At 36.2% G+C, this 25,418-nt stretch overlaps 2 protein-coding genes across 6 annotated transcripts in view; one reads left to right on the top strand and one right to left on the bottom strand.

Moving 5' to 3' along the window:
• Positions 1-25,418, top strand: part of CMSS1 (cms1 ribosomal small subunit homolog) — a 155,688-nt gene that overhangs the window by 32,564 nt on the left and 97,706 nt on the right. The window lies entirely within an intron of this gene.
• The window catches only part of FILIP1L (filamin A interacting protein 1 like), a 133,776-nt gene that overhangs the window by 30,107 nt on the left and 78,251 nt on the right, over positions 1-25,418 (bottom strand). The window lies entirely within an intron of this gene.

The following is a 25,418-nucleotide window of genomic DNA, read 5'->3' as shown; positions in this document are numbered from 1 at the left end:
TACTATTTAGTCCAGTTTATTTTGTCTACTCAGTGATTTCAAATAATTTGGGGCTTCAAGGTTTTATTTTTTGTGCAACTTATTTGGAGATGAAAGTATTCTGCTCCATGAAGAAATTATGTGCATTGATTAGGAAATAAGGAGCACAATAGGAAAGTCTCCTGGATTTTTCTTCAGTCTCTAGGTAGGTACAACACATCATTTTAAGACATATTTTTAATCAATGATTGTTCAATAAGGGAAGACAGGTTAAGCTAAACCACAGTGTTCTATGGCTTAGTGTGATATTTTTAGCTATCTGAATTCCTACCTGACATTTAATAAAATAGACCATAACCTCCTTCATAATAACCTGGAACAATGTGGGATGCAGGTTCCATTACCAGATGTATTTGCAATTGGATGAACAACTATAGCCAATGCATTGTCCTTAACGGGTCTGTGTTCACATGGAGGGAAGTACACAGAGTTCTGTTCTAGGTTCTGTATTCTTCAACATCTTCATAAATTACGCAGTGGGAACAGAAGGGATACTCATAAAATTTGCAGATCACACAAAGCTGGAGCAATTGCTAACAGTTCAGAATTCAAAAGGATCTTGATAGACTTGAACATTGGTTCTTATCCAGTGAAGTGTTCATTGATAAGAAAGGTAAGATTCTGCATTTCAGGGGAAAAAATCAGATGCACAGGTACAAGATAAGTAGTCTTTAATAGAGGTTAAAATAAGGTAAATGAGAGGGATATGGGTGTTTTGAAATGACCACAGTTAAGCATGAGCTATCAATATGATGCAGCTGCCCAAAGAACTAATACAGTTTTAGGCTGCATAAACAGATAAATAATGCCAAAGTCATGGGATTTGATAGTGTCCATCCTGCACTGGTTAGACTGCATTTGGAGTACTATGTCCAGTTCTGGTCACTACAGTAGAAAAAGGAAGCTGAGGAACTGGAAATAATGCAGAGCAACAAAAATGTAGGGCTTGGAGCCGAAGCCCTATGAAGAACTTGGTATATTTAGCCTAAAGAAAAGAAGGCTAAAGAAAGATATGATAACAGTTTTCTAATGCATGAAAAGATGTCATAGAACATAGAATAAGGAATTGTAAGATGGATAGGTTACTACTCATGGGAATGAAGAGTCAACCTGTTTTGATTGGTCTGCAAGTCCCTCTGAAAGATCGGATTCCCAACTTGAGAAATTTGATATTAGAAGAACTGTTGGAAATTCATTTTCTGTAGACTAGAGCCGCAGCCCCCAACCTTTCAAGCTTGGCAGCCCGGCCTGGTGCAAGGGGGAAGCGTGTGAATGGCAGGCGCACACGCATGCGCACATCTCCATTGTGCGTGCAGTGGGTACTTGTGCTTGCATGTGAAACTCCATTTCGGTGAACGGCAGGCACTTGTGCTCGCATGTGAGTGGAACTTCGCACGCTTGCCCATCTTTCCCATTGCTGTCCCCGTGGACTAGAGTAAACCAGAAGACAAAATCAAATAATTTTGCATTGCTATCAGTGAATCCTTGCCTGTTGTTAACAGCTTCTCCATTATTCTTCCTATCTGGGTTGCTTGTGCATTCCTTCATTATCTACAACTGCTATCATAAACCACTTCTCTTCCAGCTGCTGAAGCAGGTACTGGCTGCTGATAAACCTAGCATTGTACCATTTTTCTAGATCAGCTGGAATAAGGTAGATTGAGATGCAAGTCCCCAAATTCTGAGACAACATAGGGAAAAAATTGACAACTAAATGTATGACTCGGCTTATTAAACTACACTCAATCTTAAATTAAATTAGATTTGACTAAAGAGAGAAAGAATGTATCTGGTTTACTAGAAAGAGTTTACTAGATCTGATAAAAGAATCTCAAATAGATAAAACAAATATTCAAAAACCGGACTTAATTTTTGTAGAGAAAAATGCAAATTAATTTCTCATGGAAATTTGGGAAATTGTGAAAAGAAATATAGGAGTTGAATTTACCAATGGGGTGAGGAAGAACCTGACTATAATTTGTCTTGTACAATATGTACTCTGTGAAACTTGCAGTTCTCAGCTAGGTAGAAATGTAGTTCAGTGACAGATTTTATTGGCACCCCTGTCTCTTTGTAAACAAAATACATTTAATTTTGTAATGCCACTGTATTTGTGCTTTGGAAAGTTACAAATGAAAGAGAGGACTGGTATATTTTCCCAAGCAGAAATTGCTGGGATCATTCACACATTCTCTTAAAACTATGCTGTAATTAGGCTTATGATGTTGCCAAAACCCAGAATATGGTGGACATTGTGATTAAAGCACAGAATTTTAATCAGAATCTTCTATTGCGACTTATCTCAGGTTTTCATAGTTTAGAGTCTGAGGCCAGATGTCCAAATCCCTCCACCTTCCAGACATACAATTGGCAGTACAGAAAGTCCTTAAGCAGTGCTAATCCTATAGCATTGTCTCTGTCTCTGTGGATTCCTTAAAGTCCTTTATCAAAACAAAAAGGAAATTCCTGTTCTCTGAATGCTGATGTTCTGACTCAGAGGTAATCACCATGTACCTGAGTTTTTATTTTCTAAAAACAAATTTAAAAAACAGCATACAAGTAATGCCCTACCAGCAACTACAATGGAAGGTGGGGTAATAGCTAAGTAGGAGAGAAGTAATAAACTTCTGAATTATTTGCAGTTCTTTCTAAACTTATAAGATAAAATGTCCACTGCATTGCCCTCTCCAGTAATTAAGACATTTAAAAATTGGTGGATCTGTACCCACTACCAAATTAAATGTAGTGATTTTTCAGATTTCTACTCACTATTTCTTACGTGCTACTTTAGATACATGGTAATCAGGGGTGGTATTCACTTACCTTTGCTACCAGTTCGCAAATGGGAGCGCATGCTCACACTCATTTGCTCCGCTCACACACGCCACCTCTGCGCATGCGCAGGACCTTCTACGCATGCACAGAGCATCAAAAATGGGACGTGATGACATCCGGGCGGGTGGATGGAGCCTCCCGCAGCCGCCACTACCTGTTCGCCTGAACCGAATAGAACCGGCTGAATAGCACCACTGATGATAATTTTGTATCTCATTTTAAATTGTTGAGGTAAAGTGACTGTATTGATAAGAGGAAAATATTTGTAGCTCAGAGCTTAAATGAGAGGTTCTTGCTGAGGTTGTTTACTGTTGATGTTACCTAGTTTGGATAATGAAACATCTGCAAGAAAACAACCAAGCTCAGAGAGCACCAAGGACCCCTAAAGTGATCATGCTGTTATCTTAATGTATTTTTTTTTTAATGTTTTGAATTATAAATGTAGTCATCACCATTGTAGAATTAAGAAACATTTTTAAAGTAGAAACCCATGCCAAAATTCCCAATGTCAAACTGAATTCCAGGATTTGTTACTTCAGTAATAATTTAATTGTGTTCTAAGATTGGAAGAAATATACATTTTTTTAAAGAAATAAGGATGACCATGCTGATTTGAGCCAAGAGCCTTTCTGATACAGTATGTCATTTCTTTATTTTTTGCTTAACATAATGCATGAATTCACTCTATTATGACAGGAGTAGATAGCCTTTTTGTGGCTAGTGGACAAATTTTTGGTGGCTAGGACTGCAATTATTATTTGATGGTAAACCAAGAGCTACAGTGGGCAGGGTAATGATTCAGAGAACATGAATACATCACGTATTTAGATTTTTGTGGTCTTATATGTGTTATTCCTATTTTACAGCTACACTGCAGTTTCCTTCTTCAAATGCTATGTTACTATGATACTGCTTTCAACAGTCACAGTAAGGGGGGGCTCTCGGGTTGCAAAAGAGATTAGCAGCCTCATGCAGACTTGCAGTATATAGCTGTAATTTAAAGTATATGGTCAACCCATAATGCTCACAAATCATAGTTTAAAAATCCTAGCAATATGTGTGAACATGTGTCATGAGAAAACTATCACTACAAATATATTCTACAAATAATATGTTATAAGTTACATGATGAATGTTTGTATATCTGTTTATTACTAAAACTCTTTGTCATTACACTAACTGGGCAAAAAAGTGCATCATGGGCAACAATTTTTGAACCAAAATAGCTCAAATGGGCTATTTGAAAAAATGCATTCAAAATCCAGAACCCATGACTCCAGAGGGGATAAAATTTGGGGAAATTCTGACTGCTTCTGCGCCACTGGTTGTTAGTGGGCTGTTGTTGCAATCACATGTTCTATGACAGATCCCAGCCAAATTTGCAATCTCTCGCTCCCACCCTACCTAGCAGCAGCTACTTACCTACAGGATTAGATAGGGTCAGATGGGATGGGAACAGAAAGGAAGAGAAGGAAAAGGAGAGTGATGCTTTGATACTTCCTTCCAGATTCCAACAAGAAATCTGGGGACACTGTTTGGAAATTGGTAGTTGCCCCTACTTCCACTGCTTTTTTGCTCACCATTGGCCATTTTGTTTCTCTGTTTAGGAAAATATCTCTGAAATGATGACCCAATAGGGCATTGATTGTCTACTTTTGCTTTAAATTTTTATAGTTCTATTTATTAAAAATCCAGTGTCCTATTATATTAATGGAGTAACTTGGTTACTGAAATGTGAAAGGCTTGAACCTAAATATGCATGTAGGAGATGCTCAGAGATCTGGATTTTGCACCCAGTAAGCTGCATTTTATACCTGGTTGACAGATGTATGAGCTGTGCTGGATCATCTTGATTAGAGATGTAACCTTTGTTCTGGGTTATGTGCACCATTTTAAAGTATTTTCAATTCTATGTAAGACAAAGTAACAAAGATAAGGTAATTTAACTGAGAAATGAATACATTTTGCATAATTCATTCCACACATTTTCTAAATTGAACAATTTAATTAATTTTCCTCCCCATGGGAGATACAAGAACACTGAAGGTTTACTAAAAAGGATCAATTACCGTATTTTTCGGAGTATAAGATGAATTCCCCACCCAAAAGTGGGTGGAAATGTCTCTGCATCTAATACAGCGAATGTTGCTGAAGCCCCACCCACCCGCCAGCAGTTTTCGGCCTCTGTGTATTGCATTTTTGGCCTCTGCACACTCCATTTTAGATCTGTTCAAGGCTGTGAGGATTGCCACATCACATTGCCACCTCCACGTGTCATGTTTTTGGCGTCCGTGCATTGCGTTTTTGACCGGTTCCAGGTGATGGGAATTACCACCACCGCTGATCCCCGCTGCCTGGAACCCGCTGAAAATGCGATGTGCAGAGGCAAAAAATGGGTTGTGCGGAAGCCGAAAACGCGATGTGCGGAGGCTAAAAACACGATGCGCGGAGGTGTCGATCAGTGGCGATGTGCTTTAGTGATCCTGGCAGCCTGGAATGGGTCTAAAACGGAGCATGCCGAGGCTGAAAACGCAATGTGTGGAGACAGTGATGGGCTGTGGTGATCCCCACAACCTGGAAAAGCTGATTGGTGGCATTCCGGGAGGCTGATCCAACAGCCAATCAGCTGCTTGTGCTGAATCAGGCTGCGATAACATGCTGAAGATGACCAGGCTGTTTGCTGTTTTCTGCAAGGACGCTAGCCAGATGAATATCGATGGATGCTGGTAGGCAAGATTTTTTTTTTTCTTGTTTTCCTCCCCAAAAACTAATGTGCGTCTTATACTCTGAAAAATTCGGTATAAGTGTAGAAAAGTCCAAGTCCAAAAATGTTGCTGAACTGAGCTAGCATTTAATATATTCCATATACAATATTCTGTAGAGTTGGTTTCTAAGGGAATAACTCCATTTCAGCAAGTTGATCTATATGTATAATTGATGGATGAATTAGATATTTGTCTTCATTGTATGGTTTAGTTCAGGGCTGTTAAACTCGCGGGCCAGATGTGTCACACGCTGGCCATACCCATGCCCGGTTTAGCAATGTCCCAATATGTCATGTGACGCCACGGGTTTGACACCCCTGGTTTTGCCTCTATACTGAAAAAATCTATCTTGTAGCATAAGCAATCAAAGTTAGGTATAATGAAGCTCAGTGAGACATACATAAGAATTAACAATTCAACTAAAATTAACAAGTGTCTGAGATATTTAGATTGCCTGAATTTTGCCTTGTTCCAGATAGCTCTCTGGTGGTTAAAATCTCAAAAGAGCCCTTTTAAATATTTTTAGCCTTGCGTTTTCATTGTCTCCTGCTTGAGGATATATAGCTTGGTATAACTTGATTTCTAAAATGGTTTCTTGTTGCTGTTGTTATTATCACAAATCCCACTCTGATTGAGGAACATCTGTTTCACAGGCACTAAAATGCTATGGAATTATTTCTCTTCATTCCTACATATATTTATAGGCATACATATACATCTTATTTGTATACATATGTATGTGCTCAGTACTTCAGAGTGTTCCACTGACGTCCAATGTTCTGTAAGTGTGAGGATGAGGTAAAAGTACTACAAGAAAAAATTCTTCAATACAGAGGACCAAGAGATAGTATGGAATGCCCAAATAGCTGCTCAGGTAGAAGCACTTTTGACTATAATTCCAAATGATGATAACTGATATTAACTCTTGACACACAACTACAAAACCTAATTATAAGAGGAGAAGGGAATCATATAAAACTCTATACAAGGGGGCATGACATAATATGTATCTCTCTGCTATGAGACCTTAAAAGAAGGTGGACTGCATTTACCATTCTGATAACACTTCTAGATATCTTCTCTTGGAGTTGTTGAGTGCCAGAACCATAAATAGTTTCTAAAGCTAAGGCACTGTGTATAGTTATCTAAGATGCAAACATATGTGAGTTCAATTATAGGGATTGAACCTTATAGAACAGGAGTGTCAAACTTGCGCCGTCACAACGGTGTCACGTGATGTATCGTGACTTTTCCCCCCTTCGCTAAATCGGCGTGGGCGTGGTCAGCGCGTGACTTTACTTTACTTTACTTTTATTAGACTTCTATATTGCCCTTCTCCCGAAGGACTCAGGGCGGTGTACAGCCATATTAAAACACATAAAATTTACAAAATTTAAAACCCATTAAAATCAAATATACAAAAATTTGGCCCACAAATTAAAAACTGACATACACCCATTAAAATTCATATTCATGTTAGGCCAGCCCGGCTTGTTGAAACAAGAGGGTCTTCAGGGCGCAGCGAAAGGTGCGCAGGTCAGGGATCATACGCACATCTAGGGGCAGCTCATTCCAGAGGGCTGGTGCCCCCACAGAGAAGGCTCTCCTCCTGGGCGTCGCCAATCGACATTGTTTGGCCGATGGCACCCTGAGGAGCCCCTCTCTGTGGGAGTGTATTGGCTGGTGGGAGGCTGTCGATGGCAGAAGGCGGTCTCGTATATACCCCGGTCCTAAGCCATGGAGCGCTTTAAAGGTGGTGACCAACACCTTGAATCGCACCCGGAAGACCACATGACGCGTGATGCATCCAGCCCATGGGCTGCGAGTTTGACAGCCCTGCTATAGAATAACATTTGGCTACCCATGTCAGAGGATTCCCAGTAAGGATGAAACCAGTAATGTGTTGCCTCCTGGTGGTCACTGTAACCGGAAAAAAAACTACATAAAATATGTTCTGTGTAAAAATAAAGAAACCCACCACCCAAATTATGGAAATGGGTGGAAATTATGTAAACCCCCCAAATGGGTATCTGACATAAAATAAAATCTTAAGGGTTAAGCCTTAAGGGAAGGTGGACTATATAACTTTCTGATAGTAGTTTTGATAGAGTAATTAATTTACTTGCAGTAGAATCTTCTATCTAGAAACTCTTTGTGATGAAGTATTTATTTATTTAATGTGACATTTTAGAAGCAATACAACTTGCCATTGCAGTTGGTTTAAGAAGTTTTATTTTCTGCATTTTGAGTCACAGACGTCATTATCCTTAAATATCCTTGTTGCCGAAAGAAGTTAAAACAGAACTGTGAATAACTGCTAATGGCATGCTCCATGGCTCCATTCAGTCTGCCTTTTCATCAAATGTAAAGGGGATAGCTGAGAGATACCTTTCTTGAGATTTAAATGGCAACACATGTTTGAAATGGTACTTGGAAATAATGGTAAGAAAATAGACAGCATATAGTAATAGAAAGGCAAGGAAAAGAATGTTTCTCTACTATAAGCCATAGAATGGGTACATGTAGCTGATCAAGGGGCTGTTTTGTTTAAACAAGTTCTAGCTCATGTATTTAATTTTTCTCAATGTGTATATATTTTGTTTTTTTAAGGACTTAAATTCATGCAAAGTAAAAATAGTCTTACTTTGTTCTAAGGGCAAAAGGGCAAGGAGAAGTATATAATGGATTGATTGTTGTTGAATTTGGAATCCTTTTGAGTTGTGCCGAAAATTTTCTAGTGGAACAAAAATGTAAAAAACAGTGGAGTTTATAGGCAAAAAAACACATTAGATGATGCTATCAGTAAGAATGCATAATTTTTGTGATTATGTTGGTGGATTTATGCAGTATTTTTAAGGCTCCGAATGCTGCATATCATAGGACTTAGTTCTCAATAATAGATTTGTTTTTACCACACCCTGGAGACATTTATGGAACATGAGTTGAAATGTTCATGCAGGAATGCAATCTACAGATTTAATCAAGATTATACTGGTTTTCAAGAGTAGAATAAAAAATCAAGATAAAAGCTCTGTTCTTGTATGAACAAAGTGATAAAAACTTTTTTGTATGCTTCATATAATATATAATTAGTTGAATAATTGTATCTAACTAGTGGCATGATACTATAAATAAAAATCCACAAAACCTATTGTATTCCTTTTCTGCTAGAAATTCTTATTTCCTCTTATTTAATTAAAATGAGTGTTATCAGTAGTTATTAAAAATCATTTTACAACTATTAAATCATCATTAAGAATTTTGAATGCCTTCTGATTTCTTCCAGTTTTTTCCATACTGCACAATTATAATGCACATGAATAAATGTGCAGTATGGAAAAAACATCTATTAATTTTCAGCATAATTTTGGCACATCTGAATATATTCTATTTTTCTAAATGTATAGATACTATATGTTGTAACATATTTTAAATCTGTCCTGTGATAGCTATCCTTATGGTTTTTGTTGTTTATTAAATTTATACGTCACTGGATTCCTAGTGAAATAATGTTTAAAAGTTTTGCAAAGTAATTTAAGATGTTAGAATTTCTGTAAATCTACATGCATTCATTATGTTTGTTTGGCATTTAAATGTGTAAACATTTTTCAGATGTTGATTTGTTTATCTTCTTAGCCTTTAGCATAAACCTGCTGTCTGATCTCTTTCCCTCTGCAGTCACATGCTTAGACTGCAAAAGGACACATCTCCCTGTTTTTTAAGGGACATTTCTTAAAAACCTTGGACATACTACAGTTTTGGCAGTAGATGAATGTAAGAGCCTTTCCTTTTTAAATCTTTCCTTTTATTTTTATAGCAACATAGTTATAAAATGTTGAAACATTTGGTTTATCATTGTTTTAGTAGTTAATTATTGCAGTTTACTATTTATAAAATACTGTGCAAAAAGTATATAAATAAGATATAGAACAGTTCAAAATGTTGTAAAAATATTTACAATATTTTATCAATTCTGGATTCTAGATTTTAGTAGGAATATATCGCAGCGAAGCTTATCAAATCCATTGAATTCTAGGCAGGGTGATAAAAATCAATGATTTTTTTAAAAAAAATCAAAAAAATCAGATTTTTTTTATTTAAATTGGATTTTTTGATTTAAATCGGATTTTTTTGATTTTTATTGAATTTATTTTAATAAAAAACTTTTGGGGTAAAAGATAGTCTTCTATTTAAGATACATAAATAATTTAGTTTATTCAGCATGAAATGGACCTTCCTTATATAGCATGAGGCTGTATATTCTGCAACACTGGGACTATGGGTGAGTCAACAGTGGGTCAAAGGAGTAGCAGAGATGACAAAATTTAAAAATTTAAAAATTATGATTTAAATCGAGTTGATTTAAATCAAGCCTTTTTACTAGTGATTTAAATCATGATTTAAATCGTGATTTAAATCAACTCGATTTAAATCAAATCCACCCTGATTCTAGGTATTTCTTGTTTCCAACATTTTTAGATAATTGCAAAAGAAATGGATTCTTTTTTTGCCAAATGTCTGAGAAAAGAATTTACAAGCGGAGTAGATCTGTGTAAATTATTGACAACACTATAAAATCAATACATATTATTATTATGGATTATAATTCTATTTTAGAGGGGGAAAGATTTGATATTTTTGTAGCTTAAAAGTTTGTATTCAATGGTTAGCAGTCGCACTAAGAGAAGGCTTATCTGTTTACTTTTAGCCAATGACTTAGATTTTACATAGAATTTTGTTAATTCAGATTTATATATCTTTCATTAATACTTAAAAATGAGACTCACTTACAAAGCTTTGCTAAATAAAGTAACTATCAGGCAATGACATCCCACCTGTGGAATTTTCTTCTAGTTAGGATTGCTTGCCTATTGCCATTTTAGGATTGTTTATTAAAGTGCCTGTAAAGATTTTTCTCTTGACTTCTTTAATTTTTCCACTTATTTGATGTTCTGGTGTACTGAATGACTCTTATGTGCTAAGTATATCTTCTTTTATTCTTATCGAAATTATTATATAAACAACATAGTAATGAACCGGGTAATGGATGTCTTGAGGAATTACGACTTTAATAAGAATTCTACCAAACTAATTGTATTATTAAATGGAATGGTATTTAACTAACATCTCTCTTTTTTACTGCCCAGTTAATATCTCAATAAAATAAGTATTTGGCAAAAGGACAAAATCTTTCCCAAGCTCTTCACAGCGGCCTTGGAATAAATTTTCAAAGGTCTCGACAGATAAATATATCAACATCAATTGCAAGATGCTCAACCATCTCTGGTTTGCTGGATATATTTTGTTCATCAGCACAATATCCAAGCAGACAATTAAATTACCTCAATGTAGTGAGAAGTGCAGTTAGCCAAAAAAATCAACATGAACAAGATTCAATCTTTTTAAAATCAATTCTGTCCATACCATGGAATAAAACTAGATAGTAAGCTAATACAAGGTGTAAATTCTTACATCTGCCTTTGCCAAAAGATCACAGTTGCCCCCCAAATTGTCATGCTGAAAAATATTATAGTCCAAAACTATAAAATCAATTTGATTTTATAGTCAAAGCATGAATGACTTCAGTGTCATGATTATACCAGTGATCACTTAGCGCTTCAAAGAGTGGAATCTATGAAAATTGGAAATGGAGAAGCTTTGAATTATCCATGTGCAATGGAGAGATGAGTGATAAAAATCTTACTCAAGAGATCAAATCCCAAATGTAGACATTTCTTGCAAGACCAACTTTAACACATTATCAAAATACACTAAAACAGAAATATAAATTGATAGGGGATGTTATTACCGTAATGTCTGATAAGAGTTGGGTCTGAAGTATGATATTCTGGTGGCCTTAAAATTTAATATGCTTAGGTGGTTAACTCCTTATGAAATGGAGAGAGAAAATATGAAAAAATCTTGGTCTCAGCTGGAATACTACAATAATGGAACATTCACAATATAAAACATCTATTGGCATCATCACTTCAGGCTGTAAACCTACACAAAAGATGCAACAATCAAAGTATTCAGATCATGACTGTTGGTCATGATCATCTTGGGCTCATGAGCAAATTTGAAGGGCAGTTTGCTTAGGATCCAGATGCTCGATGCGGGTACAGCCCAGAACATGCATAGCGATCATGGCAAAGTTGCAGAGCCTTGTCTGTTGAAAGGACTTTGCCAGGTGTGGCCAAGGAAGAAGAAGGAAACTGGCAGAAAAGCAGGGCATGGGTGTGGCAGAGGACCCTCATCTTTCCCCACTGGTATGAGCAGTGATAGCCCGCCAACCATTGAGAGTGCAGCAAGACCAGCCAGAGAAAAGGAGTCAGTTGCAATTTTTGGGACAAAGCTGGCAGTTGCATGCTGTTTGGAACTGAATGGAACAACTTGCCATGGCCAACTTGCTGCAGCCAACTCACCATGGCCAACTTGCCACGGCCAACTCATTGCAGCCAATTTATCATGGGCAACTCGGTGCAGGACAATTTTAACAATTCTATTTAATTATTTAAAATAAATAAAACTTATTTTAATTTTTGCCATTTGCATTTCATTCTGTCCCTCCCTTTGCATTCTTTCTTTAATGATTGTATTTCATCATTTATTTGATAATAGCATAACTCTTGTCCCACACTGAGTTGTCCTGCAGTGAGTTGGCTGTGGCAAGTTAGCCGTTGTGAAGGCTCATCATTGCTCTGCAGCTTGTGATAGAAGCTGCTGGCCCTTCATAAAGCCTTGGAGGAGCAGCTTGGCCAAGTGAGCAGAGGGCCTATTGGTAGATTCTGTCAGCATTGTGTTCATTTCCACCAGTTACTGAAGCCAACGGATCAGTTCCCCAGGAATACTTCCAATGTGAGCTGCAGATAATTATTATCTTGTTTAATTTCAGCTACTTTTTATCCATGTTAAATCTTTTTCTTAATTATGTATATGAAAACTATTGAAAACTAAATCCTTCTGCAGTCCATTGTTTTCTATATCTTAAGTTTTCCATCTTCTTGTACTATTAAATCTTGATATGTTAACAATGAGTTACCACATTTCATCACAGCATTGTTTAGTGATGGGAATTCTAGGGCAATTGCTGTAATAATCTAACCTGTATTAATCTGGGAAGGTGTCTGGGGAAGGTGTCTTGGTGGCAGGCTGGCATATTTTTTCAAGGGCGTATTTGAGAGAGGTTGAAAGGATTTTCTTTCACTGCAACTGTTTCCATGTCTTACCACCAAACACATCCTACTTCCTGCATCCATGTGGCTTGCAGATTGTCTTGCCTGCAGAATAATGCTAGCAGATTTTCTTAAGAGAGTGTTTAATTAACATGTAGAACAATTCTTGGGGTGGGTTTATGCATTTATCACATTAGAAAGTCACAACAACACTACCGTGTATGAGGACTTCTACTGCAACTACCAAAAAAAGCAATGCTATGAATAAGTGATAACATTTTTAAAATGTTTCATAAAATCCATGTTGTTTTCTTTTGGAATAAGTGATTTGATCGTTCAATTTGGTGGTCCCAAAACAGGACATTCTACCTGTGAGATTTATGCCATAGCAACCTCCCACTGCTGAATAACAACAGTGTCACATAATCTATTTAACTCAAGCAAAATAACTAAACCACATTCTTCAGAGAAAGAGAAAATAAATATCTCACAATATCCAGCCAGGATATCTTTCAAAAATATTTACTCTTTGATAATTGTATGTTGTTGTATCTTTATCTTGTACAAGACTCATCTAAATCATTTCATAAAATAATAACGTTGAACAATTTAGTTTGTGCTGTTCATGATACCATGGAGAAAAATAAATAAGCTAGAACAAAATCCATAATGAAATGTGTGATATAATTTCAATATTCAAAATGTAATAGCAATATATTGTACTCTTACTAAATTATTTTTCTACAATGTGTTTACTATCATTGCTGCTACACCTTTAAAAAACTAAAAAATTGATTTCCAGATAAATTTGTTGGATTTTTAAATGAAAATGTTCATGCCCACAATGTTGGGTTTAAAATCATACAACAAAATAAAAATATAATCCATAGTATAAAACAGATATATCGTAAATATATACAATATGCTCCATTTTCCTGGCTTTAAGTGAATTTTACATTAATTTTATATTCATGCTTTGGATTTGCCCAAGTTATTTCAAATGTACACTTCATATATTTACAATTTGATAAAACTGATGTGTGCCAAATAGAAGGAACAGGAATGAATCTGGCAGTATTTGAAGGGAAAAGTTGTTCAAACCCACCCAATGTATATAGAGGAGAACTCTAAAGGAACAGACAGAGTGAATCAGAGAAACGGGAAACATTTCTTCAGTGTAACAGTTCAACTAAATGTATTTAGTCTAAAATGCATTTCTCTATATGGATGTACTGATAACTTTTTTTTAAAGTTCATTTCAGACAATAAATATGGAGACTTCTAAAATATAGTGACAAGCAATGACTCACCCTGTCTCATGTCAAAACAATGCACTTTAGTAATTTTCTCATCTCTTGAGAACCTATTAAATACTAAGCAAATGCCTTGGAATGTAACTGATTTAGTGTTTAAATTATGTTTTCACTTGGCCTTTTTCCAGCTTCTCACTGCAAAGGATTACAGCAAAGTGAGATCTGTGATTTATGTAGACAATGATAATATGCAGTTTGGTTTACCAGTGTCTTGGCTGTATGTATCTCGAGAGGAAGCATCCAAACAAAGCTTGCATTGATAACCCAAATAATGTGAGAAGCTGTGTGTGTTGGCTTATTTAATTAAATGCATGAGAACAATTCCTGATATTTTTATTTTTGGTATGTTGAAGTATGCTTATTATGTATTATCATGGGTGGATCACAGAGCTTCATAGTTACTTGCAAGATAGGTCAGCATTAACTTTATTGTCTATCCAGTATTTTATCTGAATGGAACACATGGGATAACATAAGAAATTCTACCTAATAAAATTTCCTGTTTTCAGGTGCTCTTAAAAGTTTAATAAATATGGATTTAAGCCACTTCTCTTATTTTCCTGAGAAACTGTTATTCATGATCATAGTACTTCCTTGCAAATAATGAAGAAAAATTGATTGAAATTAATTCTTTGTATAGACATAGATCATCAGAATTTTAGCTGATATTGTACGATGCAGTCCATGTTTACTATACTTTACATATTTTATTTCAAGAAAATTATCAGACTATATTGAGACTGGATAATACTAAATTCCACAGACTGGCTTTGCAGCTGCCCTTTACAATTAGAGATATATTTCCTGACTGAAGTCAAGACAGTGATTTAAAATGTAAAATTGGATGTATCTCTGAATTTATTATGGTTTAAGCTATTTAATAGCATCACATTTAGGAAAACATTTGGTTACTTCAGCACAGACATGCCAACATTAATGTTAATTCCCATTACCTTTTTCTGAGTCTGCACTATTGGAAACAGCATAGTTGGACAATTTTGCTTAGGTACAGGAAAACTGGATTATTGGGGCATGTCTAATGTTCTTCTGACTCCTTTTGACTTCTTCATTTTTTGATTTATTTTTACATTTAAAAGATGTATTGTTTCTGTGCCATTATTTTAACCTTTCATTATGCACCAGGATCTTTGTGGAAACCTTTGAATCATGGAGATTTTGACAAGAGTATGCTTTCCCACCATCTGTTGAAAGTTATGCTATGAAGTGATAGTCTGTTATTCAAATGCAAGCATGAAGTCATTTGTCTGTGTGCATCACTTCCTTGAGCCTATCTTTATGCTGTAGTGGCTAAAATATTTGGTCTCTCCCACTGGGATATTCTATAGAATAAATTTGTGTTTGTGGAGGGTCTTGCTCACTCACCTACAAATCACAAGATACCCATGAAACAGGTCAAATGTGCAGTGATCTGGTATCCATTTCACAACTTGGAATACATTGCCTTCAGCATAAGTAATACATACAAGTTGCCAAAACCCGAAAGGAAATGATTGCATTTGAGTACAATGCAGTCTTCAACAATAGCTCAATGTGCATTAAATTAGAATCTGCTGGACATATATGTTAACTAAATAAGTCAACAGTATTCACATGTCATTAGCTTTCTTTACAGCATTTTCTGTAAAAGAGGCTGTGGAAACAGCATTTATTCTGACAGCCAATTGAGAACAGGAGAAACTTTATTATCTATTGATATGCCTGCTTTTCATGTACTGAAGCTTTGGGTACACAGAATTGTCTGATTTTCTGGCTTAGTTGAAGTTACTCTGTAGGCAATTTCACCCGCTTCTTGGGATAAAAGAAATACGGCCCTGAAGTAGTGAGGCTGTTACATTGGAAATCCCTTAGAGTGGACATCAAGTAGAAAAGTATATCCTTTATCTTCTTATATTAACATGGGTTCCCAATGCTTCATAGCACCTCACAAAAGTTGCCTGGGACTCGCAACTCTTCTATTTAATGACCTGCACAGTTCTGGGATTACAACAGCAACTGGTTAGTCTCAACTTTATGGCCAAATCACTTAGCAACAGCAATCCTGGCTTCAATTGCTGTCATAATGTGAGGACTATCCCTACTGTAAAATTATGTGTCAAGTTTCCAAAAGATGCCCTAATTAATTCATGAGCCATGATCCAAACTTCAAAGGAAATACAGTCATTTATTAGGAGCAACATTCCGGCAATACTTGGATGCAGTTAGGACTGATCCAATGTAGATTTACGTTCCCCTATGACCCTGTCTCTCCCCTCCTCTCTGGCCATGTCATAAATCACATTCTCCAATTAACCACTTTGGCTGGCTGTGAAACCTAACACCCTCCTTCTGATTGCAGTCAGGAAGAACGTATGGAATTCACTTCAGTTCTCCCTCCCTCCTGCTCATGGCAACTTGAAAGCTTTGCAAGTTGACATTATGTAAATAAAAGGCAGGTAGCATTCAGCTATGTTCATCTTGTTTTGTCCTGAATTATATGCTGCAAAACATAAAACGGGCAACTCTGCCCTCAAAACTGCCAATGAGGATTGTGAATATTTTGTTGTCTCCAGCAGAATAATATGTTGAATGTCTGAAAAGAAATATGAAAAACTAAGGGATAGTGAATGGAAGGGTGGAACTGACTGACTTGCATTCCTTTACAGTGTATTCCAATAAAAGGGTGTGTCTGGCTCAAATTCTGGACAGAAGCAAGTCTGATTACAATGTTTTGTAAAGATGTTATTTGTCACTTATTAATTTAACATGGAGGTTTCTGAAACAGAACTACAGAAAAATCTAATTTGCCATGGATGCTATAATTCCCTGGGGGTTCAATCACACTTGGCCATTAAAGAATTCTAGCCTAGTCTAGTCTAGCCTAGTCTAGTCTAGTCTAGTCTAGTCTAGTCTAGTCTAGTCTAGTCTAGTCTAGTCTAGTCTAGTCTAGTCTAGTCTAATCTATTCAGTTTTATTTATGTATATGTGTGCGTTTAGACATAACATTGAATTATGACATAGAACATATCTCTGTATAAACTTATGGAATGTTTTGAGTTGATTCCCAAAGTAGTTGTAGATAAATTGTAGTTGTAGATAAATTATAAGCATTTTCTTCTAGTTGGTATTTATGTGGCTCTAAAATAGTTACTGTTTTACTACCTTCATTTTTGAGTACTGCGATAAGGGACACACCTCAAAATGTAGTGGAAAAGGCCAGGATAGTTATTAAATTAAATTTAAATAAAATACAATTAAAATTAAACACAGTATGATTATAATCATCTATTATTTTGTATTCTATTGTATTAAAACTACCATTTAATAACACATTTTGAGGTCTTTATGTACCACATTCAAAGCTTTCAAAGATTTTATGCAGTTCTAGGGATTCAGATTGAATATTTTAAGTGAACCATAATTGGAATTGACTGCTGGTCCTTTTTTGTGGGGGCTGGGGGGTGGGGGAGTGGAAAGGAAACATGTCTCAGGAAGGAGTGTAGTGATTAGATATATTAGAAACATACAATGAAGAAACATTGATAAAGATTTGTAAAGATGGATAGAAATATCAACCACAGAAAATACTTAAAGGATTTAAGTAATCCTGAATCCTTCAACAAAGGATATGAAATTGTCTTATATGTAGTTATCGAATCTTACCTAGTGTTTAAGAGTACATTGTGGAAGAGCCCATTTCAAATACTGAGAATTTAAGAAAGGTCATGTTATGTTAGATCAAAAATCTGCACCCTAAATCAGCATTCTGTTCCAAGTTTATCTAAGCTGATATCAGTTTAAAGTCTATTTCCTTTGCAACTTGCATTAATTGGTCTGTTAATAGCAAGGGAAATTGGTTGCCAACATGACTTGAAAGAATTTTCATTGCTAAGCAAGTTTTTAAGTGAGTCACACCCAATTTTAATAGTTTTTCTGCCATGGTTGTTAAGTGAATCACACAATCATTAAGAGAATATTCCTTCTCTCATTGACTTTGCTTGTTAGAAATTGGTTGGGAAAGTCACAAATGGCAATCACATGACCCCAGGATGCTGTAATTATCATAAATACATGCCAGTTGCCAAGCTCCAGAATTTTGATCACGTCACCATAGATCACATATAAACAGTCACTAAATGAATGGTTGTAAGTCGAAGAATTGTCATATGCAATTGTCATGTTTATAGCTTCTGAATCTCCTTCCTCCACCGAAATCCCTAATATTATATGTTGTAAGCTTTTTTCACAGGGAGAAAAAGAAGGAAAGAACATTATTCTAAGCACTTGATTATTTTGCTTGTTCATTCTTGCACCACAAAAATAATTTTGAATTAATTCATTATATGCTTGTCATGGAAAAATGTGTAGTACATGAACAAAAGGAGGAGATGTTTCATTTTTAATTTAGATACCACATTTTTGCCTTCAGACTAATCAAGTTAACTAACAGATTTCAGTTTTTTCAAGTTTTTCCAAAATAAATAGTTAATGTTGCGGTATGTATGAATTTGCATCCAAAAATTTAGAGAAGTTATAAATTGTACTATGTAATATATAGAGCAGGGGTCCCCAAACTTGGCAGCAGGGTGGATAAAAATCAATGATTTTTTTAAAAAAATCAAAAAAATCAGATTTTTTTTTATTTAAATCGGATTTTTTTTTATTTTTATCGAATTTATTTTAATAAAAAACTTTTGGGGTAAAAATCTATCGTAAGATAGTTTTCTATTTAAGATACATAAATAATTTAGTTTATTCAGCATGAAATGGAGCTTAGTTATGTAGCATGAGGCTGTATATTCTGCAACACTGGGACTATGGGTGAGTCAACAGTGGGTCAAAGGAGTAGCAGAGATGACAGTTGCTCTTTAAAAATTATGATTTAAATCGAGTTGATTTAAATCAAGCCTTTTTACTAGTGATTTAAATCATGATTTAAATTGTGATTTAAATCAACTCGATTTAAATCAAATCCACCCTGTTTGGCAGCTTTAACACTTGTGGACTTCAACTTCCAGAATTCTTCAGCCAGCTATGCTGGCTGGAGAATTCTGGGAGATGAAGTCCACAAGTCTTAAAGCTGCCAAGTTTGAAGACCTCTGATATAGAGGAATGTCATGACAGTGTTATTTCTGAAACAATTTCAGAATCTTTGATAGTATGCAGCAAGTACTGTATGTATTGTTTGTTATCCTGTGAACTTCCAGAAAACCAAGATGTTCTTTGATACAAAGTCTGGGAGCAGAGCAGATAACAAACTTTTCTCCCAGGTGGAAACTTTCTGAAAGGAAAAAGAACTTGATGTGCTGGCATGAAAACAAAGAGTATGTTAAGTTTGGGAAACTTAAGGGGAAGCATAAAAGATGATGGCTGGATTGTAAGCCATCTGAACTGCAGAAGATATGTTGGTTGAAGGAAGCCTGGGTCAAGACTACTGATATGGTCCCAAGTGTAATCTGAAGAAGACTACCAATAAAGGGTCAGCATAGGACATGTCTTGTTGGTGCAGATGACCAGTCAAAGGGAGATTGCCAGCCAGTGTAATTAGCATCCCTTCCCATCTGTAAGTGAGAAGTTAATAGGAAAAGCTATATACCTAAACATCCATATGCTACATTGCATACAAGGAACTAGTTAATGTAGGTAAGTAGCAAAAAGTAGAAAAGAAAAGAAGGTGAGGGGGAGAAGGAATTATGCTTCCTTAATGAAATACTGCATAGGTTGCCTTACATGTCTGAAAGCAAAACTAATAAACTTGGATTCTATGTTAATAATAACAAACCACAAGATTTTTGGTGCTATGTGTTGGATCATTTCCTGTGACCTGAAAGCACTGTGACACTATCTAACAGTAATGCATGAAGATTATTGTAAAGATCTTGCATCTTGACAGTTATTTCCAAGTTTTCCTTGAATTAATTAACTTCCGTCACTGAAGCCACATAAAGAATCTGTTTTTCATTAAGCTTGTATCTACTTCTGTTCCAAGAGTCATTTTCTGCTTGGTCACTGCAAGTTCATCGTCTTTCAGTATATAAGTGAAATAAGATTTTTCACAATGTGCATTACTGTACTTACTTACACCAAATACATTTGTCCTTTTAACATGCCTTCTCCAGAACTCACTCTCGTGCTTTTCACTTTGCTTCCTATCCTTCATCAATCTGTATAGTTGATTTAATGCAAAGCCAATCAACTCATTTTTCACTGCTCAGAGGTGACCCAAACTTTAGGAGTTCCTCAAAATTAAGAGTTCCTACTTTGAAGATAATTAGGAAGCTGTGGATAAAAGGGCTTTTGCAAAGCTGTATCTTTTGTGCTAGTTGCAACCTTTCCTGTTTGCTGTCACTCATGCCTTAATCACCCCACACTGCAATGTGCTCTTCATGGAATTACTGTTGAAGAGTACCTAGAAGTTACAGCAGGTTCAGACTATGGTGATCCAGGCAGTGATGGATGTTCTTTAATATGCATGGATGACCCTGTTGCTTCTGGAGCTGCTTATGTTAGCAGTTGACTTCTGGATGAAATTCAAGGTTCTGGCTTAAAGGTTGTTAACGCACTAAGTAAATACCTGACCTATATTACTTTCAATATTTATTGTCTATCTATTATGTGCCTCCTTACTCCTTTGTAATCCCTTCCTTTCCAATGAATATAAATGCAATTTTTTTTTACTAGTTATCCCAGCACTGGGTGAACATTTCAAGGGCAGGGGAGTGGGGGAAAAGGACTATAAGTGAGTTGAGTTCTGGAAATCTTTCCTTTGTTTGGGTCCTCTCAGGTGTTAGGGGTTGTGATTCTGTAAAACAAAAGAAACCTGAAGTAAAAATTATGTGATTTTTCACTTAGTGACTGATTAGTGACTGATTTGCTCAATAACCAAGTTGCCTATCCCAATTGTGGTCACAAAATGTGGACTACTTCCATTGCATTTTTTGAAATTTCATATCCTACCTTAGTTTTTGTTTTCTGGACATAAACCAGTAAATATTTAAAATATCATTTCCAATTATTAAAATGTTAATCACATATTTATCCATTATTTTAAAATATTTTTTCTATTCATCTTTTTTTTAGTTTGGCACTGATTTCATTATAGACAATATAATATTTTATTTCATAAACCAGCTTTTCACACTTGACATGTCTGAATTTTATTTTGTCTTAGCTTAGAAACAAAGAGTTTTTAAGTCTGTGAGTCTTTAATCAGTCTGCTGTGAGATATCAACATTGCACAAAATATTTCTGAATTTGATATCTCATCAAATTGTCCCATATTTCTCTTAGGTACATGCCCTATTGCATTTGAACACATATCTATGAGAATTTATCCAACCTGTTTACATAATCAACAAGCAGTTTTTTAAAAGCGCATTCTTTTCTACCTTGGCATCCTTTGGATGTGTTAGATTATTACTGTAGTGCTGGATGGCAATTAATGAAATTGTAGTCCAGCATGTCTATGAAGCACCTGGGAAAAACATCTATAGATGACACTTTGTGGACTTATCTGTAGGAAAGTTAAATTAAGAAATGCAGTAGGAAAGATGAATGTTGGCAGTGGTGCCAGGATGTATACCATGTTTCCTCGAAAATAAGATCTAGCTTGATTTTTACATGTGCACCCAATATAAGTCATATCCCCAAAATAAGTCCCAGTTAAGACCCCATCCACTCTGCGGTGCATGGGGTGGGGCCAGGTGCATGGGTAAAAATTAAGTGGGGGTTGGGGGATGCAGCTGCCCTACTACTTACCTTCGGACAGTTGCAGCCAGGCCTCATACACCCCAACACCTGCCTTGCCTTGCTGGCCCACTTCTTCTGCAGATGCTTGTTGCCTCTTGTGCGTGTCGCCCCCGGCCTCTGTTTCGTTGTCAGAAGCCTTCAGGAAAGGCCTCTGCAGATGATAACAGAGCTCCAGATTGATCAGGAGCGACACACACAAGCAACGACAAGTGGCCACAGAAGAAGTGGGCTGGCAGCAGGCTTCTGCTGGGTAAGGCTGTTGGTGCCGCTGCGGCGATGTGTGTCAATGGAAGACAATCCCCAAAAATAAGACCTGGTGCCTTTTTTGGTGACAAAAAATATATATAAGACCAGGTCTTATTTTCGGGGAAACACAGGTATACATTAGATTATGAAGGCAAGGAGAAGTGTTATCTATTCATTATATGCTATGAAAATGATGCATTTTGACATTCTCAAATTGAACTTTTTCTATCTGGAAGCTATTCTGAGCAAAGTAATATAGACACTGATTTCACAACATTGAGAATTAAGTATAACTGTCCAGAAAATAGAGAATATGACCATTGCATTTCCCTGACCACTCTTAAGAGATGTTTTTAATGTTTAATTTTTGTTCTCAAAGTATGCAGTTCTTTTTAAAATAACATTTTTCTATCTTCCATTAGAGGGGTGAGGAAATCTGGAATGTATTCCCTTGATATTTTTCTTTAATTTTTACCTCTTGCTACTTGTGGGGTCCTATCCTTGCACTTTTTTTTAGTCTGTGACTTCTAGGATTTGAGTGTTGCTATGCCTCTCAAAATACCACTCGTTCTGAGCATACTGTAAAGTGTAATTATTATTATTATTATTGCTCCACAGAATGATGACTTCAGGTATAGACATAGAATTGTTAAGAAAGCCTAGACTTTTCCAAATCAGTCACAGAATCCACTTTTTACAGTATAATGCCACGTGTGCTAATATTGCAAGCTCTATAATTATTTAAGCCTTTAGAATAAGTCTTCTCTAGCCCTATCCCATATTTCATCTGTGCAGAATTTAGCCATTTGCTATCTGGCACTTTCCAGGTATGTTGAACTATAATTGGATTTTTTTCCTAATTTATTTCCCCATGTTAATCCTTTTTATTAGATTATAATATAAAATACAGAAATACAAAAGCAAATAAAAGTAAAAATAGGGGAAAGAAAAGGGAAGAGAAAAGTGTAGAGAAGAGAGGAAAAAGAAAGAAAAGGCATTGACTGCCGGCTCCCTTTGGTGTAGTAGAATAAGAATTAACATCTAACCTCAACTTTTTACTTTTTCATAATAGTATAAACTAGCCATTTCTATAACAGATCTATCTAATCAGTAAAACCCAAAATCAGTTTCATTTTTTGCCACCTCAAGCAAAGTCCAGAAGTGGTTTCTAAAAGTAGTTGTGGTTTTTTTTTTTAATCAAAGTAAACAATTTAAAGAGCCTTTTTTTTTAAAAAAAATTTGATTTATATGCCGCCCTTCTCCGGAGACTCAGGGCGGTTTACAAGGCGCTAAGCAATAGCCTTCATTCTTTTGTATATTTATACAAAGTCAGCTTATTGCCCCCACAACTGGGTCCTCAATTTACCTACCTTAGAAAGGATGGAAGGCTGAGTCAACCTTGAGCCTTGGCGAGATTCGAACCTGCAGTAATTGCAGGCAGATGGTCTTAATAACCAGCTTAATAACAGGGTGCCTTAGACCACTGTATTACCAAGGCTCTTTGTTGTTGTATTGCAACAATTATGGGGGTGATTTGGGGGTGATCAATATCACTACCAGTCCTTTGTCATCACTTTAACATGTCACCATCAGTTCTTTGACATCACTTTAACTATTTTAGATTCACCAGTGCTGCTAACTGACATCAAGGAGGTGGACTTATTAGATTGGTCTACTCTACATAGGACCTGGACCTTTGTCTTCTTCCCAGTGATCTGATAAATGGCTTATCTAAAGCCATTGAAACCACTGATAGGGTCATCTGCTGAGAAGAAGTCTATGCTGATTATATTCAGTGTGAACATCTAAAGCAACGGAACGAGTAATATTAACAAAGATATGTAGTGGTACCTGGAGGCTGTAAAGATCTGTATGTGACAAACAGGCTCAACCATGACAAAATATGACTATGGGTTTGAGCCTGTACAGATTATATGATCATCCAGGTGTAAATAGGGTGTTACTTGTAACCTTTAAAGTCCTTCATTTTATGGATCCTGGATACCTGAACATCTGGTAGAATGGGCATGCTCTGAAAGAATGTCATGTAATGGGTCCGAGTAGTTCACAATGCCCCAAACTTCCCATCCTTTACATCGCTTTGAAAGTTTCCCTACGTCTGACTTTCTGTAGTTGTATTTTATTATCAAGATCCTTTTGATTCATATTGGTTTATCAGATCATCACAGTTTACTGGGGTTTTTTATTGGTAATTTTTATTGTAAGCCATCCAGAGTTAATTAAATAGTGACTCTATAAATTTTATTAAAGTCTGAGTCTTGTATATGATTTAGAGATATGAACAACCAGAAGCAAAGTGTGCAGTTTATTTTGGACCTCCCCCAAAAAAGTTAGACTCTCCCCCAAAGTGAGAAGACCCCCCTCAAAATTCCCTAAGTTAGAATAAATCCCCATGGGAAAATACCCCTGTCTCTTCCTTTTCCTTTAAACCGCTCATTGCTGACTGCCAGTAACACTTATTGCCAGAGAAATCTTTCTCCATTCATAAGATTCATTGTTTCATTGATAAATTAAGGTGGGGATACAATATATCCAGTAACCTCAAAAGGTCATGGAAAGACAATGAAGTCAAGGTGCTGGGATCGCTCAAATGCTGAGACCATAGGCAGATGGAGACTGATTACAGAAGGCGAACCAAATTAAAAGGCACCTATGCCCAAACTTTCTACATCCAAGGGGAACAGCGACAAGAACCATATGTCCCACAGGAAAATCTCTACTCATAAGAAAGATAGCAAGCAAGATACTTCTCCTAGTTTCTCTGATCATAAAAGCATACATCACACTCACATTTCCTTCCCAAACCTAGAACAAAAGGCTCAACATTCTATAAAAACTTCACTAATACACCAGTCAGTCGCCAGCTGCCCCAAACAGGGTCTTTGTTATTGTTTTTGGAATAAAAAGAGAGACCTCCTTTCCAGCAGCTTGCCTTGCGTCTTGATTGCTTGAGCTCTTTTCCCAGCTCAGAAGAAAAGAGATCTAGGGAAATTGTCACAACAAAAGACTTCAGCAAACATTAATGCTGCCAAAAGTTTTTAAAGACTGGTCTCTACATGATCGTGTAAAACTAAAATATATTTTCTACATCTAACTTAACTTCATTTTTTGTTTTCCATTCAATCATGCCTGATGCTCAGAGATTGCTTGGACAAGTCCCTGCAGTTTTCTTGGCAAGGTTTTTCAGAATTGGTTTACCATTGCCTCCTTCCAAGGGCTAAGAAAAAGTGATTGGCCCATATTCACCAGGGATTAGACCACCCAGGATTAGAATTCAC

Source organism: Pantherophis guttatus, chromosome 5 (assembly GCF_059756535.1).
Source record: "Pantherophis guttatus breed Tessera chromosome 5, ASM5975653v1, whole genome shotgun sequence".
Lineage (NCBI taxonomy): Eukaryota > Metazoa > Chordata > Lepidosauria > Squamata > Colubridae > Pantherophis > Pantherophis guttatus.
This window is presented reverse-complemented; position numbering and strand designations above follow the sequence as displayed.